The sequence below is a fragment of the Rhipicephalus microplus genome, chromosome 3 (genome assembly GCF_043290135.1).
Source record: "Rhipicephalus microplus isolate Deutch F79 chromosome 3, USDA_Rmic, whole genome shotgun sequence".
Lineage (NCBI taxonomy): Eukaryota > Metazoa > Arthropoda > Arachnida > Ixodida > Ixodidae > Rhipicephalus > Rhipicephalus microplus.
Window position 1 is genome coordinate 201903384 of NC_134702.1, and position 12461 is coordinate 201915844.

The 12461-nt window shown below is 46.5% G+C and overlaps 1 non-coding gene across 1 annotated transcript; it reads left to right on the top strand.

Moving 5' to 3' along the window:
- The first annotated feature begins 1124 nt into the window (after nt 1–1124).
- On the top strand, nt 1125–1249 carry LOC142804331 (U5 spliceosomal RNA). Its single transcript, XR_012894597.1, has one exon. It is a non-coding gene; the product is annotated as a U5 spliceosomal RNA (small nuclear RNA).
- Nucleotides 1250–12461: the final 11212 nt, after the last annotated feature.

The window sequence follows — 12461 nt, forward strand, 5'->3', positions numbered from 1 at the left end:
CGACCGAGAGTATATGGCAGGACCGGCGCCTGGCGTGGCAATGCTGGCGTGACGCGACGAAACGAACGCCTGCGAGCACGCACACCGCATCGATATGTATTGCTGCCTTGACTGTGAGATGTAGTCATGTTCTCACATGACACGCATATCATGATTATCATGTTTGCGGCAGTCGCATACCTTCGTCATCCATTGGTGTCACGTAATACAATATTTGTTATATGTGAAGCTAGCAAAACGGCAGCGAACGCGTCATGACTGTGGCATGGAGTCATGTTACAGGACCCGCATGTCATTATTTTTATATTAGGGTCTGTCGCTTGTACTCGCCATGCAATCATGTCATACCATACCAGTTTTACAGCATATCAAGTGAATGAAACTAACGCAAGAGCAGCAAGCCCATGACATGTAAATCATGAAATTTAAGGCATAAATGTCAAAATTTTCATGTTGTCACTAGTCAAATATGTCCTTCATAGAGTCATCTTGTGCCATACCAAGTTTGCTATTGATACCGTCATCGAAATGGCCAGAGAGCTAAAAGTCGTTGGCGGCTAGATAGATAGATAGATAGATAGATAGATAGATAGATAGATAGATAGATAGATAGATAGATAGATAGATAGATAGATAGATAGATAGATAGATAGATAGATAGATAGATAGATAGATAGATAGATAGATAGATAGATAGATAGATAGATAGATAGATACGCTCAATGTCGCCGAAGGTCACTAAGAAATGCTTCGTATTAAAAACCGTTTCAGGGACCCTTTAAGGAGCTTAGCCCCTTAAAACTACAAAATACGAAGCGCGCGAAGTATGAAATAGATGCGTGCTCACATGCCGTTACTCCGGCACTTACAAACTTTGATGGAAGTGTACACGGCTGCAAGCATTTCTCGTCAATGTGGGAGCATAAACTGAAATAAAGATGGCTATCCTTGACATATGTTATTTAAAAGGTATGCGTTAAAATGTGAATCGTGTAGAAAAATCCATGACAACACATATGTATACACATTAACAGCCAGAAACCTACAAAAAGCCTCTATAAAAACTTGGCCAAGTGCTCTGGCCATTTTTCAACAACCCCGGAATGTGGACCTAGGACTAATCACTGCTCAGGTCCTTCCTCAGCTGGTCGAATCAATCTTTCGCCTTTTACTAAAGATTGCCGTGGGGAAGGACAACTAAATGAGCCTATAGGCAAATTTTTGTGAGGCCTTGCCCGTTTGGGCGAGGCCTACTGTACAAATCAAAAAGAAGAATTCGATGTCTGCGATATACCTGCTACCTTCGACCCGACGCTGGGTTTTGCGGTCGTGACAAGTTGCCTTGCTTGACTGCACATCAGAAGGTAATGGCGGCGCTTTGTTTCCGCGACTTTCATGACCGCAATCGCTCCACCATTGTGGCGGACTTGTTACTGATTTAAAGGGTCACTACCCTGGTTCGACAATTTGAGCTGACAAGTGCAATGCGTATAAGGGGCATTCGCAATGACGTCTACCAAAATGTGCACTGCTACGCGCCGAAAAAATGGGTCCAATTTCAAGATGAACGCTGCTCCGCTTCCTTTTGTGGGCGTGCACCCAGAGAAAAGACACTTTTAGCTGGGCACACGTAACGAGCATAAACTTACGCGGCACGATACGTCGCGGACGCTGCATGCGAAGCGCTCAACGATACCTCTGGTTCACCGTACCAAGATACGTTTGGTTCAACAAGACGTACGTTTTCAGAAATAAAACAGCGACAGGTCCAAGCACTCTCGCACACAGTGCACTGTAAATCGTTCTTTCAGGACTTCCCTGAGCCGCCAAGCATTCTCTTTCCACTGCTCCGGATGCCTAAACGGATTGCTCGTTTCTACTTCCGCTAGCAGCTCAGCATCGTCCTTCAATGTAAAAAAAAATGGTTCCAAATCTGCATGTTACATCGCTAATGTCGTCGAAAGACGATTGTCTTGCGTCTGGAGTGAGTGAACAAAACGTTTATTTGATGTTCTGTGCAAGAAAATCGGTGAATGGTACTCTTCAGGCGCTGCGTTAGAGTGCCTCCAGCGTGTAGCGGAGGCAAACGAGCACATCGAAGCATGTTAGACACAAGTGCCATCTGGCAGTTATCTTCGAAAGCGAAGGCGTGCAGCCCGCGGAGAAAGATGCTTGCCACTCTCGGAGGTGATAATTAGGGTGTTGAACACAAAGAGACGGGCAGATGCCACCACCGTGACGTTGTAGCAAAGCGTTGGAAACACCTTTTTTGAGCATCGCCTTACACTGTCAGCGCACCACGATTAAGCGATGAATTCCTTAGATTTACTTGTGTGTGTCTCTTTTAGTATTAAGGCAGACATACAAAACATCGTAGCATTGTTGTATAGTGCCTCAGATATGCGCAATAATAGATTTTATTTACAAACACAGAACTATGAACGCTAACCCTTGAGCAATATTAGTGGGCGCTGCGGATGGGGTTGGCCGTTTGATGCCGTTTCAGGTGTCGTTAGAGCAGCCAGACAAGTGTACAGACATACACACAGACCAAACTTTTTTCGTCAAGTCCCCAAGAAAGACTATTGTCTTTAATATACTCGATGCGGGCAGGCTTTGTTGCTCTCTGCGTTCGACGCCATCGCGGCCATTTCGCTATCTGGTTCCTACTTCAATCGAGATATCGCGAGAGCGTTACGCCGCGTACGCTTCGCCTCGTCACGTTTACGCACGCCGCGTTTTTTTTTTCTTTTTTCGGGCGTACGTGCACATCTCTGAAACCGATGCCTGACGCACTGCACATGCGCACTTGTCTCCTGCGGCAGTGCTGCGTACGTGGGCTTGTTATGTACGCCCAACTAAATGTAGCACGTCATGCACGTATGAATGGCCCTATACGTACACGGCAGTGCAGCGACGTTGGTCCTCTACGTAGATGACTGTGCTCTGACGTTGCCAACAGTGGCACGTGACATGGCGATAATTGTTTAACACGACATGCGTAGTTCATATTTTTGTTACTTGAAGACAGTAATAAAACTAGAAAAATATTGAGATGCAATAAGGGATTGTGCGCGCCTTTTTTCTCTTGTTTTCCTATGAATCGCAACGAGATGCGGGGCTAATGTGGCGGCGTTTAGCATGCGTTCGTGTCTCCGCGGTCAGCGCATCGAGCAGATGACGGGTCATTGTCATCGGGATCTTTGTTCTGCTGTAGAAAAATCACTAATTCAATCAGGGCGTTGTTGATTGCCAAACTCAAAATTTATTAACATAATGTTCTTCTAGCCATTTCATAATTCATTGTATATACAATACCCATGTGATCACCTCTAATTGTTCTGTTAAGAGCCGATCCCCCGGAGTGGGTGTGATCCGTATATACAAGCCATCATCAGCACCAGCAGAACAGAGATTGTTTCCTGAGTGACAGCTTTTTGCTGATTGTTCACGTTTCTCGCGAGTCCAACTGTAATGCACTTGGCTTGACTGGAAGTAGACACACTTGCGCACGCTCCAGGCATTCTCCCACTGTAGGAGGGCGCCTAGAGAAAAGGGAAAAACGAAGAAGAAGAAGTGCATCTGTTCACTCGCTGTTTCTGTGCACTGTTCAATTTCTGCTCTTTTCTTGGACTATTACGCTGACATCCATTTCTTCGCGGTGTGCCAACAAGACGCCGGGTGAAGACTTCGAGAACTCGGCGCCCTACAGGTACGAGGTTCCTTTATCTAAGACTTGGCTAGTACGCGACCACTACGGTGGTTGGTAGCCATCGCCACGAGCCTTATGCTCGTCCAAGTGCGTTAAACCACATGAGTGATACTGCAGGACACAATGAAAAGCCTGGGGGCTTACAGGCGCGCCCAAGCATCATAAAGCCGGCACGTTTTCTCATTCACAACCGTGAAATGGCTCCAGCGAGCACAGCAGCAATGGAAGACGATGAAGCTGAGAGCAAGAAGCTTCGCTTAGAAGAGAATCCTCTCGACGATAAAACGTCAAACTATTACCTAAGTGATGAAGAAGACATGGGCAACAATGAACCATTTACGTTGGTTACTTATAAAAAGAAACGAGCAGAGGGTATTCCAGTCGTCTTTCGTCCAACAGCCGAAGGTGCTAGCTTCTGGAAAGTGAACACCAATCGAGTGTCAGCTGAAGTAGTTTCCGCTGCTAAAAAAAAGTGCAGTCATTCAGAACGACCAGAGATGGAGGCTTCAGTGTCAGCGTTGCTTCCTTAAGTTCAGCCAAGCGTCTTCTGATGCTTTCAAATATAGGTGGCCTGGAAGTTAAGCCTTTCATCCCGGAGTCATACACTCGGAACGTTGGGAAAGTAAAACATGTTCCTCTGCAATATTCAGATGAACACCTCCTAGAGTACTTGAGAGATGCAGGGGTTATATTGGCGCGACGGCAAATAAAATACTACTGCCAGGAAGATGGAGGAGTAACGTCGCGTCCACTTCACTCAGTGATACTGACTTTTCGAGATGACCGCCCGATTCCAGGAAGAATCTACTTAGGATTCACCAGTCACTCAGTGGCAGAATATCTTAGTCAGCACTTCGGTGCTATAACATCCAGCGATTCGGAAACATGGCGAAAAGTTGCCATAACACACGCCGATGTAAGATCTGCTCAGAACACCGTCACAATGAGTGCAAGACTGTTCTTCAGCCTAAGTTTGCAAACTGTGCAGGTAATCACGCTGCCTCATATTCAGGCTGCCCGCAAAGTAAAACTGCTGCAAAAATGCGTCAGCATGAGCTCATCCATGGAAGAAAACCGCGCCCCAATGAATTGATACTGTTCATCCTGTACGTGATCCACCTCAGCGGCTACCGCAACAACAGCCGACAAGCACGCCAAGAGAGCCGTCAAGAGAACCGCCAGGGGCACACCCGAGAGACCACTCACGAGAGGTATCTTCGAGTAACCCAACCTACGCGTCAAAGCTGCGAACGCCCACGCGACCTCTGCCGGAAAGTAGCAAAACCGACAGTGCCAGTGTTCACCCCAACTACAGCATCGAAACGTCACGTCATTCTCAACAGGCCTCAGAAAATCAACCATTCAATGGAGACCGTGCCTCTGCATCAGTCATGTAATTGATTCTGCCAATACTTTTCGCAGCACTTAAGGCGATCCTGTCTGCTCTACCGGAAGCAAACAATCTGCCAGAAGTAAAAGCCCTGCTGCTTCTGGAAGCACTATTGTGTCAACAATCCGGGTCAAACCTGCGACAAGTAACATATGAATAAGCGCTGCAAAGATGTCTCCATAAACCAGTGGAATGCCAATGGTCTTCTTAGGAAGTGGGCTGACTTCCGTAAACTCCTTCAGCAGTATAATATTCCAATACTTTGCATCCAAGAGGCAGGAATGAATGATGATTTCCGCCTCTCCGACTACGTGATATATAAGTCATCTCGTCGAAGTAGTCCTAGCAGAGGGCATTTCTGCGTCAGAAAGGACCTACCTTCTCACCAAGTTCACTCAAGTGATTTGGTCTTCCCGGAATTCGTCGCTTGCAAAGTATCCTTTGGTGAGCAGTGCGCAACAGTGATCATTCTTTACCTACAACCTTCAAGCCGCATTTCGGTGGAAGAGCTAACAAATATCTTCAACATTTCTCATTCATACACGTTAATATGCGGAGACTTTAATGCGCACAACATAATCTGGGGTAGTGATCGATGTGATGCACGTGGGAACATTGCTGAGTGTGCCGCAGACAAATGCAATTTAACAATTTTAAATGACGGCTCCCAAACGTTTTTCCGAGGGCATAATTACTCGAGTTGCATCGATGTAACATTGTGTTCCCAAGATCTAGTGAATGGTGTGGTATGGACAACGGATGTAGAAACACGTGGGAGTGACCATTTTCCCATACTAATAAATCACCCCTACTTCCGAAAAGACGACACCAAACGCTACAGCAAACCAACGAACTGGAAAGCTTTTCGGTACCACCTAACAAACCAAAATAGTGAACTCACGACAGTTGAAAGCTTTACTGAATTTCTGCAAGATAATGCAAATAAATGTACAAAGAAAATCTCAATTCCAAAAGATTATGCTGCAGTCGATGGAGAGTATGAACACCTAAGAGCTACAAGACGACGTTCAGAAAAGGCATATCGACGCAGCAGAAGTTTAGAAGCATACAAAAATGCACAGAAAATCCACAGTGTAATGCGCAGACTACGCGAAAATTTAGGTAAACAACGCTGGCGTGATTTCTGTGGCACGCTCTCTCCCCACACACCTGTTCCGAGAATTTGGCTTGTAATTCGAGCACTTAGTGGCGCTGTATCACAGAGCTTCCCATTTCGTGCTCTTGCTGTAGCCTTGGACAAACCAGAAGCTGTGGTAGCAGATGAATTTCGTCAACTTATCAGTAGGCCCGCCGCATCACAATGTGCCTTATTTGATAATTCTGTCGCGTTAGCCAGCCAAGAAATTATTGCTTGCTTTTGGGCCCAGCATCCTCAACTATACCCTCTATTTACGTTAAGGGGGCTGCATTGTGCTATAGCATCATGTCGTCAAAAATCGACCTCTGGACCGGACGGCATTACGTACAATATGCTAAAGAACCTTGGGCCCACATGCACAACTATTCTCTCAGATATTTACAATAATCTATGGACGCAAGAAATTGTACCCTAGTCTTGGAAGTCTGCTCGCATCATTCCGATCTTAAAACCGGCTAAGACGCCCTTGAACCTTGAATCCTTCCGTCCAATCAGTCTGACAAGCTGTCTATGTAAGGTAATGGAAAAAATTATTGACGCGTGACTTCAATGGCGGTGCAACAGAACAGGTGTATTCTCTAACTACTTGACAGGTTGTAGGAAACAGAGATGCACAATGGATGCAATACTGGACTTAGTAACGTATGTGGAGCATGAACGCGCCTGTGGTAGTTTGACGTTCACAGTGTTCATGGACATCAAAAGGGCATTTGACACAGTCAGTTACACTTATGTTCTGCTGAGTATGTTGGAACTTGGACTGTCTGGCAGGTCTTTGCGGTGGGTATGCAAATTTTTATCAGGTCGTAAAATATTCATCCAGACGAGCGAAGGAAAAAGTGCAGAACATGACGTCAGACAGGGAGTGCCACATGGAAGCGTACTCAGCCCTCTTCTTTTCAACTATCTTATGGCTGATTTAGCTAAAAGACTGCCTTCCAGGTTGAAATACTCCTTATATGCAGACGATGTGTGCATTTGGGCATCTGGCACGGACATACGGTTAATTCAGATTGCATTGCAAGACGGAATAAATATTATCAACAACTTTTTTAAAAGAAAGAGGAATGATTCTATCGCACGCAAAGACAGCTGTATTGCCCTTCACCCGTAAGAAGTTGAAGAACTTCAATCTCAATTTAGAAGAAGAACCACTAATGATTGTGACACAGCATCGGTTTCTCGGAGTAATACTTGATAGGCAGCTATCATGGGCACCTCACATAAAGAAACTCGAAAACGAGGTGAATACGCTAGTGAATATACTCCGCAGAATTGCTGAGACATCATGGGGCGGGTCTGTATCATTCATGCTTGCTGTTCACAATGATTTATACGACAAAAAGTTGCATATTCTGCAGCAGTGTTACACGGCCTTTCCCGCACTTCAGAGGAACGACTTCAAAGACTATTAGCTAGGGGACTGCGCGTCTGCATAGGTGTTCCACGAGCGACTTCCAGCAGCCTTGTCATAGCAGAGACTCGACAACCACCCTTTCCAGTCATGAGAACAATTGAAACATGCCGCCAGTTTTTTCGCCTACAGACGCAACACCAGGACCACCCATTATCACTGCGGATTTTAATAAGAGATAAAAGTAATGCTCATAACGATGTACAGAGTAATGTACATATATTACCGAGAAATGAATTTTAGAGCTCTGAAATAGACTATCCTCCATGGCTGCTTGTAATACCAAGCATTGAATTCTCAGAGGATGGCATTATCAGAAAGAGAGAGATGTTCATCCAAGCTGCTCAACAACTAGCGCTTTACCAGATACACATGTGGTATCCAGGATACATACATATTTACACAGATGGCTCAAGTACTACAACGTCTTCAACATCGGCATTTATCATAACACCGCTTAATATTCAGGAATCGTTTAAATTATGTCGCATGACGTCATCAACTACATCGTAGCTCCTCGCTATTTTTTATGCTCTAAAGTTTATAAACTCGGTAGCAGACGCTAGAAAATGGGTACTTTTCAGTTACTCGCAGGCCGCATTAACATCACTCTCCGGTACAAACACGACAATAATAAGTGATAGTATGACATACGAAACGCTGAAAGAGCTCACCAAAGCAAAGAAGGCGCAGCATGAGATGAAATTCCAGTGGACACCTGGCCATTGCAACATTCGTGGAAACACAGCTGCTGATGAAGCAGCACGACAAGCACATCGTAAAGACGTTACTGTTTCTTTACCAATTTCGAAAACTGAATTGCGTAGTATTATAAAGAATACAACTTCCAGAATGAGCAAAACTGCATTGTTTGACCATAGTACAAAGAGCTGCGATTTATATCACATCGATCTATTTATTGAATTCAAAATTACGCTGACATTAGATAGAAGTATGGAAACTCTAATTCACCGATTGAGGCTATATAGGCACCGCATACACAAAACATTTTTTTGCACAGAATCGGCAGAGGTGAAACTCCCGAATGCGAATGTTGATTTAAAGATGAAGACGTATGTCACCTTCTCATAGACTCTCCACATCATGACACGCCGAGACGCCGTCTTAAGTCCGAACTGTTGGCATGAGACCGCAGGCTGGTTAACATGATGAACCTTCTGGGCCCGTGGCCTACTGGAGTTTTACAGTCACACGCTTTAAAGACATTAACACGTTTTTTACAATACAGCGGGATTGCTGACAAGTATTAAGAAATAACGAACTTTCATTTGTAACACATGTACTTCTTATGTACAGTATCATGTGACACCCATCATGCGAGTGTTGTGAAATGAATGACGCGTCGACTAATATGTACATACGAGTGAATGCATCTTTATAAGGACCACACGTGTGCTCTGCTGTTTTGTGCTGGTGGACCGAATATTAACGAGGGACATTATCAGAAACTTTATTCATTGACTTTCGAACATTTTCTTACCTTTATGTTGTGATATGTGCGTATAAGTGTGTCTTTGCATACCTGTGCCCGAGTTTTCTATTTTCAATGCACTGCTTTGTATGTTTTGCTTCAAGATACGTCTTCAAGTTTCACTCAACGGCTAAGGGGTAGCCGGCGCCATAATGGTGCGCCAACATCTCCTTATATATCATATGAATAAAAAAAACTGAGAACGCTGAAGTCACGGACACTCAATAAATGCCATACAGTCTTTGAGTATATGAGAAGAAACAACTTCGAAAACTGCACACACACACACACACACACACACACGCCCACACACACACACACACGCACGCGCGCGCACGCACGCACGCACGCACACACACACACACACACACGCGCACACACACACACACACACACGCCCACACACACACACACGCACGCGCGCGCACGCACGCACGCACACACACACACACACACACACATACACACACACGCACGCACGCACGCACACTTGAACATTTTCAAAGTAGTTATTGTATAAGCATGTGTTTGAATTCAAGCCCAAAGTAAGGAGTTCACTACAGCGTAACAAAATAAATAAGCTGATAGTACGCGTTGAGCGTTCAGTCCACGACACGTTTATTAAACACGAACGCAGGTCAAGCGCTCAGCGATCCAAATCTTGTCTTGTCTTGTCTCCTAGGAGATCCAAATCGGAGCTGTCATGAGCACGAACCACGGTTCTCTTCCTCGTCTTTTTCAGGCACTGTAAATGCACCCTATCCATTCTACAAATCGCTCCCCCACGGAAAAGGAGCCATCCTGGCGATAGGTTAAGGCACAGGTACAACTGGTCGGTCATAGTGCGGCTTCAGTCGGTCGACGTGAACAGTCTCACGTGCGTGACGGCGGCGGTCTGTGGATGACTGTACGGGCTCGACAATATATTTTACCGGAGATGCTTAACGCAGGATGCGGTATGGGCCTTCATACTTAGGCAGCAGCTTTGAGGAAAGACCTGGAGCTGAGGAGGCAACGCGAAGCCACACCAATTTTCCAGGCGAATATGACTGGGGATGCAGGTTGGCGTTATGGCGGTCCTTTTGGTGTGCTTGGTCTTGTGTAGTTAGCGAACTTGCTAGCTGCCTGCATTCTTCCGCATAGGTGGCGACTTCTGAGAGAGTTGCAGACTCTGAATTATCCGGGCGATACGACAGAATGGTATCCAAAATTGAGGAAGGTTCATGGCCATATAGAAGAAAGAAGGGAGAAAATGCAGTCGTGGACTGAGTGCGCTGTTGCACGCATAGGTGACAAATGGTAGTATGCGGTGCCAGTTGGTGTGGTCAGCAGATACATACATGGACAGCATGTCACCTAATGTGCGATTGAAGCCTTCAGTCATGCCATTGGTTTGGGGATCCTACGCACTGGTCGTTCGATGAACAACACTGCATTCACGCAGGATGTCTTGTGCGGCTTCTGAGAGGAACGTGCGTCCACGGTCGCGGAGTAACTCGCGAGGAGCGCCGTGGCGAAGAACAAATTTGTGAAGAATAAATAATCCAACTTCACGTGATGTAGCCTCTGGCAGCGCGGCAGTCTCAGCATACCGTGTCAAATGATCAATAGCGACAACCACCCAGCGATTCCCGTCAGGTGTGTATGGAAGTGGGCAGTATAAGTCCATTCTGATGCGATCAAAAGGTCGGGATGGGCAGGGCCACGGCTGGAGCGGTCCACTGACGGCATGCGGTGCACTCTTCCGGCGTTGACAATTTCAGCATGAACGCACGTATTGGCGGACAAAACGGTACATTCCACGCCAGTAGTACCGCAGCTGGAGGCGTGCATACGTCTTTATTACACCAGCATGGCCGTATTTGGGGTCCGCATGGAACGAGGCGCAAATATCAGCACGTAGATGGCGAGGAATGACCAACAACCAACAGCGACCTTCACAGAGGTAATTGCGGCAGTAGAGTAGCCCATCGCGCATGGTGAAATGGCGAGCTGTGCGCCGCAGCGAGTGCGTGGCGGTAATCGGTGCTGGCTTCGATAGGAACTTCATTAAAAACTCTATCCAAGGGTCTTGACGCTGCTCGGATGGCATGTTGGCGTGTGTGAGGGAGGCAGAATTGTAGGTAGAAACAGGCGCATTTGCACAGTCATGGGGAAGCGGAGATAGAGAGCGTCGGCGTCTGAATGCCTGCGCCCTGACCTGTAGACGACGCGGATTTCGTTGTTTTGGAGTCGTAATGCCCAACGGGCTAGGCGACCAGATGGGTCTTTTAGAGACGACAACCAGCAGAGGGCGTGATGGTAAGTCACGACATCAAATGTCCGACCATATATGTAAGGTCTAAACTTAGCGATTGCCCAAACGATGGCTAGACATCCTGTCTCCCTGTCCGAATAATTACTTCAGCTCCGGTCAGAGTGCGAGTTGCGTAAGAAACGACGTACTCATCGAAGCCAGACTTCCGCTGCGCAAGGATAGCGCCAAGGCCGACTCCACTAGCGTCCGTGTGGATTTCGGTAGGGGCATATGGGTCGAAGTGATGGAGAATCGGCGGCGATGTCAGAAGATGACGTTTTTCGCAAATGCGTCTTCACAGGTGGACGACCATGCCGAAATACCTTGGCTGTCAGCAAGTAGACGTGTTAAAGAGATCATCATAGATGCGAAATTACGAATAAATCGTCGAGAATGCGAGCATAGCTCTATAAAGCTCCGGAGTCCTTTGAGTGTCGACGGCTTAGAAAACTCGGTGATGGTGCGGAGCTTGTCTGGGTCTGGTAGAACGCCGTCCTTGCCGACAACGTGCCCTAATATTGCAAGCTTCCGTGTGGCGAAGTGACATTTCTTCAAATTTAGTTGTAGCCCAGCCTGTGTGAGGCATTCCAGGACACTTGCGAGGCGCTGGAGATGGGTATCGAAGTATTTTGAAAAAACCACGACGTCGTCCAGATAGCAAAGGCCCGTATGTCACTTGAGACTTCGAAGTATGTTGTCCATAAGACGCTCGATTGTGGCCGGGGCATTACAAAGGCCGAACGGCATCACGTTGAACTCGTACAAGCCGTCAGGAGTTACGAACGCAGTTTTGGGGCAGTCGGCTTCATCCATAGGTACCTGCCAGTACCCCGACCGAAGATCTAGTGAAGAGAAGGACTCCGCTCTTTGCAAACAGTCGAAAGCGTCATCAATTCTGGGGAGCGGATAGACATCTTTGCGCATTATCTTGTTAAGGCGCCTATAATCAACACAAAAGCGGATGCTACCGTCCTTCTTTTTCACGAGCACCACCGGGGA